The sequence below is a fragment of the Stegodyphus dumicola genome, chromosome 4, assembly GCF_044657685.1.
Source record: "Stegodyphus dumicola isolate Sdum_Otavi_A_Nest chromosome 4, ASM4465768v1".
NCBI lineage: Eukaryota > Metazoa > Arthropoda > Arachnida > Araneae > Eresidae > Stegodyphus > Stegodyphus dumicola.
In genome coordinates, this window is record NC_140771.1 from 21,234,910 (window position 1) to 21,253,589 (window position 18,680).

The window sequence follows — 18,680 nt, forward strand, 5'->3', positions numbered from 1 at the left end:
TAAGAAAAACAAAAATACAGATGAACCGGGTAAAGAAACCGTGGTAAAGACGAAAACACCACCTACAAAAGATGGCAGGAGAAATTACACATCAAGGAGAACGCGCACACGGCCACAGAGTCAGGTGCCAGCAAGGCCGCCGTTCCGGAAACTGAAACGCCAACAGGAGGCACAGAAGTACGAGGAACAGAAGAAATTCAAGGACTCCAGACCGGAGGACGTCAAGACTAGCCGTCCCAGGCAGAAACGCAAAGGCCAACAACCAGACGATTACTCCGTCAAGAGGCCAGCATGTAGAGGACGCAAAAGAAAGATCAACGGGGACGACACGCGGAGATCAACAAGGAGAAGATTGACATCCATGACACCTCTAACTTGGGATCAATTTTGTCAAAAACGGATGACGGAGTTTCAAGCATCGAAAACTCAAAGATAAGTTAAAACCTTCTATAAATTTTTTTTCTCTTTTGTTCCGAAATGTTATGCATAAGTACGAAGTTCTATGTTTTGACGAAAGTCAATATGTCTCGGTTGAGACTTAGTTTTGTTTTACTTTATTTAGCTAAGGCAAAAGTATTATTTTCTTTAAGTGTAAAAGCTAAAAACAAGCATTTTCTGTTGGTCGAAAGACTAATTCTGTTATGTTAAAGCCAAAATTTGGCCGGAGATAAAAATAACTTCGTATTCTTGTACTAATAAGAATTTTAGTTCCAGTACCGCCAGCTTGGCGAAGAATGAGTAAAGTAAAAATTTATTTTCTCTTATTCATTTTATGGTAAATTGTAAAAAGCATATGTATTAAACTTTTGTAAATGTATGTAAATACTTGCATGTTATGTAAAAGTAGAATTTAGTCTAGAAGCATAAAATTGTAGATGCTAAAAGTGAATGCTTAAAAGCAATGAAGTCAAAATTTAAGTATTAAACTGTAAAGTCATGCTTTAGAGCGAAAGCCTGCATGTTTAAAGATGAATGAGGGGGAAGCTAGAATGAATGTGTTTTGTAGGGTTCTCCACCTACATTTGAATTTTTAAGACTGTTAAAGTAGCTCATTGAGTTGTAGAATGTCGAGTAAGGTGTGTCTATTTGGTTGTTGAATTCTAATCATGGTGATTAGGGGAAGTGTTGTAAGACTAAAACACGAATATTCCCGTTTGACACCACACACGGTGGAGAGCCAGGGTAAAGTTAAATTAATGCTTGAAAAATTGAATGAATGTGAAGTAAGCAATAACTAAGAAAAACGAAACGTTAAAAACAAAAATTTATTGTGTCAAGAAAGTGTAAATTATAATGTATGTAGAAAGATACTGATACTTATTCCTTCCAGATGCTGGAAGGAAAGACCAAGATTGATTGATGAAGTCCAGGAAAAGTTGCTGTAAGAAGAAAGCTTTGTAACGACTAACAGAATTTTAATTGTTACATAAGATTTTTTTTTTTGTGTAAACGAGGCTTTCGCCAGTTAGTTCAGAATTAGATAAACTTACAACAGGTCGTTTGTAGGACCTGCTTCCAAGTTTTCCAAATTCTGGCAGCGGCAAATGTAGGGTTTATATTTATTTTAACTAACATTTATTTTAAGTTTAAACTATCTTTTCTGTCAAGCCTTACTTTCCCCTGGAATTGCCAATGCCAGAATATGTAAATTTGAGTAGAACGCGCAAGCATTCAAATTATCAGCGGAAGTAGTATGATTTAAATAGAAGGAAACAAGTGCGGTGAGAGAGAGTTATTCTTACTTCGCGAGCGCGGAGGTAGAAATCGAGAATTAAAGAACCCCGCGTTGCGGCCTATGTGCTTGGCGGGAAGTAGTTGCAATTGTTCCAGTGAGCTTCAAGTCTGCTGAATTAGCTGCGGCTTTTGTAAAACGCGGTGAGTTAGTTATTTTAGAGAGCCTCGTAGTTAGAATATTGTCTTTATTTTCTTTTCAGGTTATTATTTTTATTTTGACTGCCTAGTTGGCACAGTTTGTAAGCGTCAAGAGGACGCAATTGTAATTTAGTACGTTGAATAAAAAGGGACTTAAACCCTTTATAAGACTGTGTGGTTTATACAAGCTTTCACAGTCACCTCTTGGTTGCGTGCTAGTTAGAGGCGCGCAACGTTATAACCTATGCGTCGAAAAATTTCTTTTTCTCAATTTCACTCCTTTTTTAAAGTTTGAAGTCCACATGACGATGTCTTTGCTGCTATTTCGGTTTCAGAATTCACATTTCTTTGAATTACCAACCACATTTATTCTAACCTTAAGTGACCTCATTAAGCAACGTCGTTCTTAGCTTGTTTATGTTTCTTAAATAAAAATTGCCCAGAACTCGTCACGATTAGGTGGTGAGTTCAAAGTGTTGTTCATCCGGCCATCAAAATAAATTGCTAATAAGATCTGTTCTTTAATTTTCGTTACAAGATCACTTCTAGCTTTTAGTTTTCCCTCGTGATATTTCTACGACTTATAAAATTTACATTTTCTGGTAAAAGTCTTCACAAACTTAGAGGTAGCACTGAGTATAGTTGTAGATAACTTATCTGAACTTCCAGTTCCGTCACAGGTCTGAGCTAAACCTTTTCTTTAACCCGGCGGAAGACGCACCAAGAAAAGTTAATAGAACGGGCGCGTGGGGTATCATATACCCCAATATTTAAAATAATAAAAAAAAAAATAGTATTATTTAGTTTTAAAACTGTTTTTTTTTTTTTTTTTTTTTTTTTTTTTTTTTTGTTCTCGTGTATAAGTGAATAATAATTGGGTTTCAAAAAGTTAATTTCCGAAATAATCTTAGAGTTAAAATTAAGATAAATGAAAATAATAAACATCATGCTTCTAAGTTTCATTGCATCTCTAATACACCATGCTTTTTTTTATTTCTTCACACTTTGAACAAAATACATTCATGTGTTCTTGGCACAGAATGTTTTCACATTTTAAACATTGCATTCATGTTCTTCTGTTCTTGGCGCGAGGGCAAAAAATTTAACACATCTTTCATACTTAGTTGTTTCTAATTTCATGTATTCGTTTTAATTCTTCATCGAAACTTCTGCTTTTGATCTGCATGCAGTACGTCAATTTCTTGGAAAAGTATTAATCTCTGATCTTTGTTCAATACTTTTTTTCATTAATTGTTATGCTAAGTCCTTCAAAAACAGACTTCTGTTTCTTGTTGGTGGATTAGCAGTTGAATGTTATATAATTCAAGCATTTATTACAGCAACATTCAGTGCAGGAAAGAAAATTACCATTGGCCACCTTCTCGTTATTCTGGCAATTGAATAATTGGCTGACATTTCATCCCCCATATCCACTGCTTCATTCAAACTCAGCTACTGAAAGCAGCACAGAATTTCAGTTTCACAAGTTAGGAATATTCCACTTTTATGTAGGGTTGAGGTATGATACACCTCACGCGCCTTCCCGCGGGTTAATTTCCATCGAAGAAGTTGGAGATTTTGTTATTTTTGAAAGCTTCCATTCTTCCTCAAAAATAAGTTTAGCGTCTTCATCTTCGTCTGAATACTTGGGGATGAAATAAAACAGATGATTTGTTCAGAAAAAGAAAAGGAAAAACGAAAAATCACACCTGCTAGTTCTATTTTCTTTCAATTGATGGTTTTGGGTTTTACGTCTTCGCTTTCAACCGCAAGCACTTCTGAAGAAGTTTTGTAATTTTACGGTAAGTTTACTTTTATTATAATTTTCCTTAACGTTCTGTTATTAATAGACTTCTATGGGTTGCAGGTTCCTTTGCATTTCAAGCATTTTTGCGTTTATACAACGAAATATGAAAACAAAAATCCTCTCTCTCGGCCTATTTTCTAAATGAGACAACTCTTTTTGAATTTGTAAGTCTACTATATTTTTTTCATAACGTGGCGTTTCCATAAAATCCTCTCATTTTATGCTATATTTGTTATCTGAAACAAAAGGAATAGAGTTCTTTTACCAAACATTTTGGAATTTTCTTATTATAGTGAGCATCCCATAATTAAACTGCCTGCTGATTTAGAATTAAGAGTTCTTACTAATTAAACAAATACTGCTTTAATATGTTCACATATCATGGTAGCACATTTTGATTGAAATTTTTTGTGCTCCAAACTCTAGGCACAAAGCACATAACTATTTCGGTGGTATTTACAAAATGGCAAATCCAAGTATAATAAAACCGTCTTTAAATTTTAAAGTGTTAATAATAAAAGTCACAAATTGAATGTTCTCACACAGAAGAAAAAATTAAATACCATAAAACCAGCTAGCTGGTGACTGGTTTACTCGAAATACTTATGTCCGTCTTACTTATGGGCGGCTTATGTCCGGCAGTCTGAACATTAGCCTCAAATGGCTTATATTGCTTAATAAGCTTATCATAGCTTCATTTAAAAATGAAAAGTGTGATATTTTGCACAGCTGGAATCTTAATTGTAGAGACATTAGGATTTTTTGGGGAGCAGGAGACATGGAAAATGAGCAACGCCCTCGCCGAGAATCGGACCACGGACTTCTGCAATACGCGCCCAGCGTGCAGATCACTACACTACGAAGGCATGCTAAGAAGGCGGGAGAAATACCTTATAAACTAACTGGTGTAATTTTGTTTTTAAATTTGACACCAAAAGATCAAATGTAACATGAGAGAAATTTTGCTCAATAAACTTGTTTAAGGAAAGACAACGATCCCACGCATGAATGATCTAATTTTTCTTCCCCAAACCGAGTTCTTTTACCTCACTGTAATGGTTATACCTTTGATTTTTGAAATATTAATTATTATTGGTAATTAAGATTTAACAATATCTATACCGGCATGCTCATACAAATTAATTAATTCATGAATGAAAGGTAGTACGAAGTTTCATTGCAATAACACGGAGTACTTTTATATTAAAAAGAAAATACAAACTAATATAAAACTCCCATACAGACTAGATTAAACAACATATACTATTATAATGAAAGTTATTTAATTTATTTGTTTTGGTAGAGCTTTAAATCTTACACTAAAAGTCAGATGGCAATTTCAAGGTAAGCAGTGCAATGAAATCAAAAACAAATCTGAAGAAAATTCAAGAATTCGGGGCCCATAGATTATGAGATACACAAATTAGCAAAGGCGTCAGCTTTTGATGAAATAAAATGTGAGCAGATTCATAAGTCAAAGAAATTATGAAAGCTGTCATACAGATCAGAGTAAAAATGCATTTCTCTAGAGCAGCACGCAGACTGAGGAATCATGAGCAAGTTTTTAGACGTTTGTGGAGGTTAATAAATGCTGTCTATTATTTACAGATTTCACATAATATTAATGATGATGCACTCTTTATAAAGCGCACTCTATGCTAAAATCATATCCAAATGCCATATTTTTGGTTAATGTGTTCCGGAAGGGTGCTGAAGGAATTGAGCTTCTCAGTAACGTTCATCATGCCCATTCTTAGAAGAATAATTCTATAATTGATCTCCCATTTTGTAAATTAATTAACTAGGATTTCGCTTTCTAGCATTAAAAAGGACATAATGTTTAGTTCACCTTCTGTAGACGCAAACGTTTAAAGGAGATTCAAATATGCGTAAAGAAAGCATTTTCCCTCTGTGTTTGGAATTGCTTGAATTCAAAAGAAAAGTTGCAAAATCATTAAAATGCTCAGTTTTAGCTATAAACGAATTGATTAATGCTGTTTTGAAGTATAAAAATGCTCAGAAACATAATATGTCTTTCTCCATGACATATCGCTGAACACAGCAAGAACACTGCAGAATTATTTATGAGAAACATTTATCCAGACAAAAATGGAAAAATAATGTCACAATAGGTGAATCTTGGGTACGTTTAAACGACTGAAATAAAAAGAAAGGAGAAAAAATTTAAACATGGTTCAAAGAATATCAAGGATGTTTTTCAAATGCGTTTGAGATTGTTAGTGGTTTTCAAATGTCAGAAAAATTAAAAATATAGAGAATGAAGAGAAATGTTTAGATTATTACTATCAGAAACATATTTAATATCCAATTTCCAAACAGGAAGTACCTTCTCTTTAGCCACAATGCGATCAATCAGTAGAATTGCATCAAGACAATAAGCAACTACACGTAAAAATTCACTGTTAATTTGCTGGATAAAATGGAATAAGACATGAGTATCAAGGCCGTACATTTAAAAGGTACTTCTCCCGCCTTCTTAGCATGCCTTCGTGGTGTAGTGGTCAGCACGCTCGACACGTATTCGAGAGGTCCGTGGTTCGAATCCCGGCGAGGGCATTGCTTATTTTTCATTTCTCTATGCTAAAATCATATCCAAGAAGTACAACACCGACGTACATGTGCCCAGGCATTAAAATCAAAGCAAAATGATCACGTATTCCTAATCTATGGAAACGACGCACAATACATCTCCAAACTTGTACCTAATAAACTGTAAACCATACTAAAAATCGTAAAGACAACCTTGTATTTAGCGTAAGTATATTAAAACACTCAATCCAGTCCTTCCTAATTCCTTTAAAATTCTACTATCTTAATTCAGTTACTATTTTTGCCGATAGATGGCGTTACCTCCTCGCGTTTGGTACTACCAGAGGGTATAAAAATCCGTTCAGTGGTTGCTTTCCATTTTGAATTTGTCATTGGAACTATTGCTGTAGTGTATCTTCTCGTATTGTTGTCATTGTTTTCCATTGTCTTGGGTCCTCCTTGAAAGCTATGATCGCTCGTCACCTTTTGCGAACTTGTCCGATTGGATTGTCTTGCTCCTTTTGGTACTTTTCTTCCCCTTATCTCCGTTTTCTCATCTGAGATTTTCTCCACGTCCGGATTTTTTTATGTCAAGTGCCCTTGGGCTTTAATTTTGGAACCGGCAACATTGCTCTTCGCAATAGCTCGGTCAATTATAGAGTCTAAGTCTAAGTCTAAGCTTTCCATTATTCGAAGTTCAGATTTTGAGCGTGAAGTTGAAGTTGCCCCTCGCTCCCTATTTTTAACTTCGCTAATTTTCTTGTCCTTTGTGTTATATATTTGATCAGATAGCCTGGCTCAGTAAAAGTAGGCGGCCAGTGTAACTCTGATTAAAAATCCGGTTATAACCAAGTGCAGTGTTGATGAAGACCACGTGTTTCTGTGACTCCTTCCCCTTTATTTTTCTTCTTTCTAGGTGTTTCTTTCTCCTGATGAGGAGGGACCTTTAGCTGCCCTCGAAATGGATTGAGTGTTTCAATATACTTACGCTAAATACAAGGCTGTTTTTACGATTTTGATTGTCACATTAGCGTGTTTCTCTTCTAGTCTTGCAAACCATACTACCGATTGAAAAAGTGTAAACTCAAGTTAAGAAAATAGGTTCTATTAAAAAAGGAGGAATTGCCGTACACTGGAAGACCCAAAATAGCGCTGAAGAATTAAATAACTTACTCTAGCAATCTGAATATGCACACGATATCATACATACCAGAATTCCAAAAAAAGCGACCACCAAGATCTACCATTCATCAACTCCAACTAAACGCGACAGGAGAATCCGTTGTAAATATTCTTTCAAGAATAACAAACCATAATATTTCAGAATTCAAACCCTTATTTAAACTTCGAGATCGAAATAATACAATTAAATGGATTATCGAATGTACACTTGTTACCTTTCATAAATGTATTTCATTGAAAACAATCCAGTATGGCTGGCATACTTGCTATATCTCCGAATTCATAGGTGCCAGACGATGTGCCAACTGTCGAGCTTTTGATCATAAAACGAATAATTGCCCATATCATTGTCACTGCGCTTACTCTGGCGAAAAACACAGAGAAGGGGAATATCCTGCCAATAAACCAAATTGTATAAACTGCACGATAAGTAATATACATTTTGCTACGCATTATTATTGTGATCATCCTGCATAAGCTCCGCATTGTCCAACTTACCAAGAAGAAGTAATAAATATCCGTAGTAGAACTCAATATCAAAATTAAATAGAATATTTCTATACTTCTGATCAAATACAATAACTACAAATATTATACAAGCAAATTTTCGCAATAAAATAAAATGCCTGCAAATAAACTTACAAAAAGCTAGAGCCGCAACTGCACATGTCATTTCTTTTCCTGTCAGTTATCAGGCTGATATCATATTTCTTCAGGAGCCGTTTACTAGAGATGGAATAATAGTTGGTCTGCCATTGCAATAGAGTATCTTCCGAAAAGCAGATTTAGAGCAACCTCCGCGTGCTGCCGTAGTGATTTCTAACTCTGACTGGACCCCGTCAATCTTGAAGATATAAAGAAATCATGTAGCGGTTTTGCTATAAATAACTGGGCTTTCAATTGCTGTAATTTCAATCTACTCACCCCCTTGATGGAGATATACAATTTTTAGATTCCATTCAACGTTCTCAAACTTCAGCTCATCAGCTTATTGTCGGTGATTTCAAATGCCCACAATACCATTTGAGGTTACAATACAACAGATACGAAAGGTCGCCAATTAGAAAATTATATCGCCTCAAAAAATCTTATAATTCACAATTGCACAGACGCTTCTCTTTCTTTTGACCGTATTTTTGCAATAGGATGGCCTGACTTGACAATATCGAATCAATCATCTACACCATATATTAAAAAATAGGCAGTCTCTGATGAATATAGTCTTTCAGATCATAAATATATAACCTTCCAAATCGCGCAAGTTTCATCTACCGTAATAATCAAATGATAGAAATTGCCTGGCAAGAAAATTCAAATACTTACAGAGAGCATACGAGGACACCTCTCCAGTATGGTACCATAGATTCAATGATGTGAAACAACAGAAGATGTTAATAGCTTTATAAATAGCTTATTATGTATTATTAATATTATGCATTATGTATTATGTAATTTATGTATTCATTGAATAAACGGCTGGGATCACGTAGTGGGGAGACGGCGCTAAACCAATTAACCAAATGGTAAAGGCTTGGTGCCGGTCTTCCCCGTTCCGAATCCTAATCTCTCCTGCTTCAAAAAACATAATGCCTCTACAGTGGCGCCCGAACTAAAAGGTTGTGGATGATGATTCTAAACCACCAGGATTTGGCGAATGGGTTCCTTAATCCCAAGTTGCCTTTTAAAAGAGGGAGTATATAAGATATTTCTACCGACTTTTTAGCATGCCTTCGTGGTGTAGTGGTCAGCACGCTCGATGCGTATTCGAGAGGTCCATGGTTTGAGTCCCGCCGTACTCATTTCTCATCTCTCTTGTTAAAAAAAAAAAAAAAAAAAAAAAAAAAAAAAAAACTAATGCCTCTACAGTGGCGCCAGAACTTAAAGGAGGTGGATGATGATTCTCTAACACCAGGATTTGGCGATTGGGTCCCCTAATCCCCAGTCGCCTTTTAAAACGGGAGTATATAAGGCATTTCTCCCGCCTTCTTAGCATGCCTTCGTGGTGTAGTGATCAGCACGCTCGACGCGTATTCGAGAGCTCCGTGATTCGAGTCCCGGCGAGGGCACTGCTCATTTTTTACTTCTCCTGTTTAAAAAAAACCTAATGTCTCTACACCCTTCACTTGTATCACTACTAAATCTCTTGAACCCCCATGGAATTTAGCACATTTGGACCTTTTAAAAGCGGATTTTTCAAACGTTGAACTGCAACCAGCCTTAGACTTTGGAAAGCTATTCAATAGGGATGGGAAAGTATACCTCTTCCGATATTTCAAAAGGCTTTATTGACTTAAGAAAAAGTGGTGTAGAAAGATATTGAATAATAAGAGTTACCAAATGCAACATTTAAAACACAAAAATTTTATGTAAACAATTTCTGTGATTACAACGAAAAATCGTCTGAAAGATGTAGGGACAGCCTCTATTTAGCTCAAATTATAAAACAGGGATACGTTACCAAAAAAGTATTCTTTCTACTTAATACTAAATTAGGGAAAATTAGCAAAAAGATTAATATTTTGGCGTAATATGACCGTAGAAATAATATCAAGCATCTTATCTTCTACAATGGAAAATGATTAGGATTGTGGGAATCTTTATGTGTGTTTCTCTAAAGTACAGTATTTCATTATTCCAGATTTTTCAAATTGTGTTTTTTTTCACGAAGTGAACCTCACAATATAAATGAATTTCAAAACTCTCCCTAAAACGAAACGTTTTCCAAGATCTTTCAAAATATTGACACGATATCGAAATGTAAAATAAAAATTATGCTGGCAAAATAAAAAAAATTAAAAAAAAAAAATTAGAAAAAAAAAAATCCTTTCGAGTGAGAAAAAGATAAAATATTATTCTAACTTCTGATAGTTATAAAACAAACTCGGAATGGGAGTTTCCGAAAAATATTGCTTCCCCACAGATAATTTAATACACAGTTCTGCTGCCATTCCCCTCAATGCTCTCGAAGAACTAAGCTTTCTGGTTTTCTTTCGAAAATTCTTCCGAAACTTCTCAGTCCGTAACGAAGTTGCCGCTAAAAGCGTGGAGGAAATGTTTAAAGAAAACCTCATGAAATATATTTATGGGTGTCGGGTGTCAAGGCGTGCTTTTTTCATTTCAATCTGATAAAAATGATACGTTTTTATTACGGTATGCTTTCTTTTCTTCATTCTGTATTGTTGTCTGTTTCATTCATTGCTGTGTTTTTTCTGCGAGTAATAAAACAGTTCACAGAGATCCTGGCTATCAGACCGTGAAGAAGAACTGACTTAAAACAATTTTTGGTTTAAGAAATAGATTATAATGAAATAGATTTTCCTGTTTTTATTTCTAACTTGAAATCCTTGTTTCCTTATAAAATTTCCAATACTTTAAAAAAGAAGTTAATAAATCTTTCCACCGTCAACGAGGAAGAATGGATCAAAGATTAAAATAAAGTTTCCTTTAATAAATTTAGTTTATTATGTTACGGAAGGAAAAGTTTAATATCTTTTAAAACACATTTTTAAGGTAAATGAAAATTTTAAGATTAAAAATTCATTTCAGGAAAAAGATTAAAAACAAAGTTTCTTTAGTAATAAATATTTTAAAATTTAATAAGAACATAATTGTTAAGGTTTATTACAATTATTTGAGATAAATGAAAGGAAAAATAGTACGTAAATAAATATATGTGACTTAGTTAATGACATAAATGGAATTACAAATCGCTGTGTAAATATTTAAAAGGGCTGGATTATTTTACATAAAAATTTCTGATTTTTTATTTATATTTCCATTTTTATTTGTATTTTTAAAGTCAGGCCATTGCCATCTTAGTCACAACATCTCTTTCTCCCAAACCCGGAAAATACATTTATTTATTCTTAGTAGTGCCTATTTTGAAACATTCAATATTGAGTTACGCGACATTAAGCAGCTTTCAACGAAGCTTAACATTTTAACCCTTTGACGCGCGGTGGTCGCGCCCTGAAACCACTATTTTCTGAATTTTTTCCTCCTCTTTTTTCCGAAATTTTTGAGTGAAAATGAATTGATTACTGATCTTGATTACTGATCTAAATAACACAAAATGACTGTAGAATCATATATCGTTTAGGTATTAATACTTCAGATCGGATGCCTTTTAAAATTCGTTTTCGATGAGACAAAATAACTTCCTTTTATTAATATAAACAACTTTAAATTTCAAAAGTTAGTCATCGCAACATCATGATTTCTATCATAAACAATAAAAAATTGCAGTAATTAAACTGCATATATAAAAACATCCTCTATATGTATGGCATTTGCTATGTGGTTTCAGGGCACGACCACTGACCACTGCGCCACTAGAGCATTGTGTCACAATGCTTACAATCCTCTAGAGGCTCGGTGGTCGCGTCTTGAAACCACTGGCGTTTGCTTCTGAATGGCGTTCCCTTGCTTTTCAAATAGGAATGTTTATTTTTACACGGATATAGGTAAAGGGCAAGAAACTAAATAACGCTGGACATATACCAGTGAAATTTAAATCCAGGCAGTGTACATTTTGTAGCTCAAGAAAGAAACCTCATAGAACAAGATGTACGTGCAATGTGAGTCTATGCATGTACCAAAGAGACAAAACATGCTTTGAACAGTGTTACTTAAAAAAAAAAAAAAAAAAATCTTTGAAATAATAAATAAAAGTAAAAAACACTGGGTTCTTTTTTTATCTTTATTTTATTGAGTTTCTAATCCATTTATCCAAATGTCCTTATTATGTAGGTACTTATATTTTCACTGCTATAGAAAAATTACATAAATGTTTATTTTTTAATTTTTCTGACGATTTACTTTGTAAAATAATATAAAAAAATTATATATAATGCAATTCTTACATACTTTTTTTTTAAATCCGTAAATTTCGTCATTTATTGGAAACGCGCGCGGAAAATGGTAAGTTTTTTTCCCCTACTACATCAGTAAGTTTCAAAGTTCTAGACGCGCGGTAGTTTCACAGTGCGACCACCACCCACAGAACAATGGGCAAGAGTAGATTTTTGTAAATTCATGTATTATTTGTCTCTAGGATCATAATATTCAATTTCTAGAGTTTTTAGTTAAAAAAAATTATAAAAATAATATCGCGCGCGTCAAAGCGTTAACACACAGACTTGTAAACTCAAAAATCAATTGTTTCCTCACGTATAATTTTACACCAAGTTAAGTAGTCAATATTTAGTCAATATTTTAAAAGTTTTCTAATTAATGACGGAAAGTGAAGCCAACTTTTTTCCCAGCCGCCAAGCCGAGGGCATGGATGTTTGTAAATGTATAATGTCTGTACAGCATGGGGCATTTTAAATAAATATGTGTTGACCTGGAAGTCTTCTCGATATGTTGGTAGTCGGGGAAGAGGGGTGGGAGACCCTCGGACCCGTTTTCCCCAGAGTCCTGTTGTCCATCAAACTTGGCAGAACTAAGCAAAGTCGTAGTGTCACCTGTATGTTGCTTAAAATTCTTACCAACAACAGGCGTTATCTCTCACTCCTTACCAAAATGAATTTCGTGGGCTTATGATGTTACTGTCAAAGAAGTGAGATAAGTTACAACAATAACAATAGCTCCCCCCCCCCAATGGCGGTCTCTAGCCATTTATGGTCGTTGGCCACTAAGGTCGGAAATGGCGGTTTCTTTAGTATGGAGGCACCTAACAGGTGAGCCATCGTTGAAAATTACATCCATGTGCTCTCAGAGACTCGAACCCGGGCCTTTCTGTACGACAGTCAGAGCCACAAACCATTTTCCTATCTCGAAGGGAACATAAAACATATATTTTAGCAGACTTCATACATTATTAATAAATTCGCTCCTAATTCTCAGTACCTGAATTTACATGCACCTATGGCTAATAACGATTTTCTTCTCCTCTGCTACTTTTGATTTTCTCGTTCTTTAAAAAATATGCAATTTATTTTATATTTTTAATTTAATTTCTATGCAAATGAAGATAAATTATCTATAGTTTCATAAATAGTGATAAAAGAACGCCAATGCTTTCATATTAATTCCAAGAATATTTTTAATCAAACACAACAGAAAATAATTAAACTTTGCATTAAGTGTTAATAGTCAAGTAATATAAGGGAGAATAAGCATTGGTGGAAACTTGAGAATCTACAAGTCATTTGCAGATCGAAGCTTAGTCATTTCTTTATAGTAGTTGGGGAAAATTGAGTAATGATATCTACATAATAATGCTCATTTATACATTTCATAAAGTGCGCATCTCTCTAATTTTGAATTATGTAAAATATCAGAATACATACTAATAAGGTGTATATAACTGAAAAGAACAAAAATGCAGATTTGTTTCTTTGCTAGCATGAAGCTCTAAGCGCAAAACACTTTTCGGGTCTCCAATGTACAGTCATTGAAAAAAATATAACAATGAAAAACTATAGAATGATTTTGGGCCACTTTAAATCAGAAGCCTTAGGCATGTGCGATATTTGGGAGCTAGATATTAATAATAATTTAGTTGCTCGTTTTGGGATACATGGAGAACTTCTAAGCAACCAGATAGACTGCAAAGGAAAACTGAAGATTTATTGCAACTAAAGGTGGCAGTAATTAGTGCATATGAAACAAACTGCGATAGCTCCTACTTTGCCAACATACCGCTCAGTCTCCCTTGAATCAGTGAAATGTTAATTTTGACAGATATTACGCTCCAAAAAATGAAGGATAATTCCCTGCGAAAAATTCAAACAAGTCGAAATTTCATATTAAGAAACAGGCTGACGTAGGTTATTTGAATACAGTAAAGCACGCTAGGATTATCTGCTGAGATCATATGCCTTTGTGGTGGATTTCTTAAAAGAAACCGGCTCACATCCCCTTATACATGCAGAAACCCGTGAAATCCAACAATGCAGCCAGCCCATTCATAAGGTTACTCTGAACCTTCTTTATTTACAGTAGATGGCAGCTCAACACAAACCAGTCCACATATTTTAGCCATGTTTAGTTTTTTAAGACCCTCAATTTTCAAATAAATTTTCCAGAGTTTTTTAGGCTATAAAAGGAATTGTTTGAAAAGAAATTTCTATGTTATTTTTTTTTTTTTGCTGTATGCTAATCTCCTTATTCTGTATTACTTTTAAATTTTTACCTTGAAATCTTGCCTAAAATCAAACGGCGAACCCTAGGTGTGCCCAGACCGGGCTCACCGATAATCGAGGAAAACTGAGAGTCTGTATTCTTTGTTTCTCCGCATCTCATCGGTCAGTTCATTGACAGCAATGATCGTTTCAGCGCTCTTTTCGAAGCTCTATTCAATCAGTGTGCCCACTTTGGGCACACCCACAGAATTAAACGAAAAGTGCTATCTTCACAAAATTTTACTTGTGTGCTCCTCTGTGCCTAATTAGACTGCCTACTTTATTTATTTATTTTTTTTTTTTTAAATCAAAACTCGAAAATTAAAAGGTAGCGTGCCGGAAAGGTTTAACCACTCGGTCACAGGTGGAAGCCAGGCTGACTTCGTTCATCTCGCAACAAGGTTAAAATAAGCAATATTTTAAATAACAATTAAACCGCGGTGAAGAGTTTAAATAGCCAGCTTCTCATGTTGTTATATGGTTTCACCAATAAATGGAGCAGAGTAAAGAAATTTGCTGGAAATTTAGAAAAAAGTTAATAAATGAGTAAAAAAATCTGAAATGTTTCAGATTTTAAATTACATCTAAGAGGGCGTTTTTTTAACGAGTGTTACCTTTATTTATTAAATATCATGTTCTACGTACTCAAACTATAAAATTCAGTTCAACAACAATATCGCAAATTAATTTTAAAATGAGCATATCTTTAAAATTTCCAATACACAATCTCGCGCGCTTTTTTTTTTCGTACAGTGTTGCCATTGCTCGCTTTGAAGTCGTTTTAGCTTTCTAATCAAAAATTCGTTGAAATGTTACAAAATCTGAAATCAATAATAAAACAAATTTCAAGTTAAATTAAGGCTTCCACATGCTCATACTCTATGCAAGATTACATTATTCAAATTTTGATGGCTCTAGGTACCGTTGTTTTATCACAATGTGAGAAACATACATACATTCACGCAGATTCTTCATTATTTAATTTCTTTAAATATAATACAGGAAGATGACATTTGGTGGCAACAGTGTGGAAAAGTAAAATAACGCTTATCGTGAATAGACGCAAAATGCTAAAACGAAATTTATAGTCCTTCTGGGCAAATTGCCCCTTTGGACTAATAAAATAAAATAAAGAAAAACAAAAGCACTTTTTTAAAACGCTTCAATACTATCGAAACCCTATTATTGAAGCGTTCGAAAATGTCGTATCGATAGAAGACAGAGTGTGTTGGAAGAAACATTCCTAAATTCAGATTTAAATTTAGGAATTTATTCCACTTAAATCCAGTGGGAAGAAGTCGCGATATTGATCAATCAGCGCATTTTTTTAAAGAAATAGCTAAACACTTTTCTTTCCTACCAAGTCCTTTAGAATTTTGTAAGCATGGCATGGAAAAATAATTAGTGACTTTTGCGATGTTTCAAGATTGCACTTCCTCTTATATAACATTCTCCTAGGACGAACTCGCAACAGTTATTTTGTGCATGATGTTATGTAGATTTCTTGAAGCCAAATATTTGTCAAATTTCCTTCTATAGTATTTAGGTTCTGAATAAATAAGTATTTCACAAATGAAGATATTACGTGTTCTTTTTTCGTACTATACATGAACAAGTCAACATTTCTCTTTTATCTCATTTTTGGTTATTAAGGCACATCAGAGTCAAATTCTCAATAGTACCTTTTATTTGGGTTATTGCGGCAGCAGAGCAGAAAATTAATTATAATATCTTTCCCTAAATATTCGACAAGCAATTTTGATAGCATGATTGAGCATGATGTTTGCAAAAATTATTTTCTTCAAGTAGTAATACTTAATATATATTCATAAGCTCCCGATCTGCAAATTTGAAAACATAAGCATCTGGGCGTCCGTACTTTCGAGGTGCTTAAAGATAAACTAATAGATAAAAATCCTGAAAGGGATTCGCTTTTAAAATCACATATGTGATTGGAAAAAATAGGAAAAAGACGTAGTATTAATTTGTATTTTTTAATATAATGGAGTGCAATTTGTAAGATAAAAAGTATATAAATCAGCTTTATAATTTTTTAGTAGTAGCCTCTTAATTACTTTTTCTTAATGTATTTCTTCTTTATTGAAAAAATTAATAACATTTCCGGACTGCGTCATTTCGAGATCAATCTATATCACATGGCTTGCGTAACGCTGATGACGTAGTTAATATCGAACCTAAAGTCTGAGAGCTATCACCTTTCTAACCTCAACCAAAACCTTTTCCTTAATAGACTGCAATTTTGGATAATGCTCTTGTCCATATTTAGCTTCAACTCCTGTCCTGCTTAGATGCTATTTCCCTACGCTCTCTATCTATAGCAATAAGACCAAAAATGTACATTTTCTGAAAAGAGGCACGATAAGATTGCCAAGTAAGTTGTGGCAACAAATGTCAATTGAAATAAAAATAAATATAAAATTACTCGGTTGTCAAGTTTCCTAATCGCTACGGATTCAACATTTTAGCATACTATGCAATCAGAATTCTTCTTCTTCAGTATTGGATCTGCAACATTACGTCATCAACATTGTTACTACGTGTTTTTTTCTACTTTTTAATCATATATATGTGTATATGTATTGTCTGACAAAATACTATAGCTGATTCGCGACTTCAAAATTAATTAATCTAGATTTGGTGCTTTCCCCCTAAATTCATCTGTTCTACCAAACTCGAGATCCTTCCATGTTATATAACAACCTAAAATTAACCAATCACAGATTAGCTCTACATATACATCAGACTTAATACTCTTGGCACAATAACTACGTCATTTTTTTCCTAGCTCCATGCTGTCAACCTCATGTTTCTCTGCTTGCCTTTCTTCTTATACTAAACTGATGTCGTATCCCCGTTAATATGTGTATAGAAGAAGTTATTGTATTCAAATATAATTAAAAAATAATGTCTGCAAAAAGAATGATTTTTAATATGTGCGAAAATAAAGATTAGTGGTTTGTAAAAACCAGTTTCTTCATCTTGTTCTGTACGCATTCAACCCTCAGCCATAACGGATATCGAAAGATGTTAAGAGTTCCAGTGTTATCTCCTACGAATTAAATTATGACATATATATGTAGAGTTATCCAACTGACGAGCACGAGATAAGTATAAACTAATCTACTTTGTTTATGAATTTACTAAGATGGAATAAAAAGATGGTAAAATATGAAATGAACATATAGCTGTTAATAGATGAAACTCACATAGACATTCATTAACCTCAAAAAGATTTGGAAGTCCATAACAGTTCCCATAATTCTCGCACACTATCAGTCTCTGACAGTCCTACAGGCACATAAGCTCATGCCTCGAGAGAATACGTCTATTCTACTCCATGGCTAGCTACCGTCGAGCACCGGAATCAAAGCCTTGAAGGAACCCGTATGTTCAGTACCAGGTCTAGTACTCGTCTCTGTTGTCTCTACACCTCCACTGATCTGTGAGCTGCGCTGCGCTGGCAGAAGATCATGTGTTGAATGACTCAGCGTCAGTCGTCGATGAGTATACTTCCCATATACATATACAAAAATCTGTACAAAAACCTAAACCAGTTGCGCGCTGAAAGCAGCAACAATTTGGTGGTAATAATGCAAAAACAAATAAATAAATAAAATAAAATAAAAGCCAAAAAGAATATCTGAAAGGATTCAGATTTTAAATTATAGGGGCGTTTGTTTAACATTTTGTGGGTTGCATTTATTTATTAAATTATTATTTATTTATTCGCATTTAAACCATAAAATTCAGTTCAACAGCAATATCGCAAAATAGTTTTAAATTGAGCATGTCTTTAGAATTTCTGATACAAAGTCTCGCGTCCTGGAGATAAAAATGTTTTTTAAGCAACGTTGCCATTGCTCGCTTTGAAATCATTTAGTTCTTTTAATCAAAAATTCGTTGAAGTGTTGCAAAATATAAAATCGATTCCAAATTTCAAATTTGGTCTTCCACATGCCCATATTCCCAGGAGGTTTACCTCATTTGAAACTGGATGGCTCTCAAGTACCGCTGTTTTATCACAGTGCGGGAAACATACATACATTTTTGCAGATTTTTCATTATTTAACTCCTTCAGTATAATACAGGTAGATAATATTTTCTGAGAACAGTTTGAAAAG

At 34.2% G+C, this 18,680-nt stretch overlaps 1 protein-coding gene and 1 non-coding gene across 2 annotated transcripts in view; one reads left to right on the forward strand and one right to left on the reverse strand.

The window, feature by feature from the left end:
• LOC118187884 (uncharacterized) overlaps nucleotides 1-18,680 on the reverse strand; it is a 307,145-nt gene that overhangs the window by 113,793 nt on the left and 174,672 nt on the right. The gene's annotated exons all lie outside the window — the stretch shown is intronic.
• Nucleotides 6,184-6,256, forward strand: TRNAT-CGU (transfer RNA threonine (anticodon CGU)). The gene has a single exon. It is a non-coding gene; the product is annotated as a tRNA-Thr (tRNA).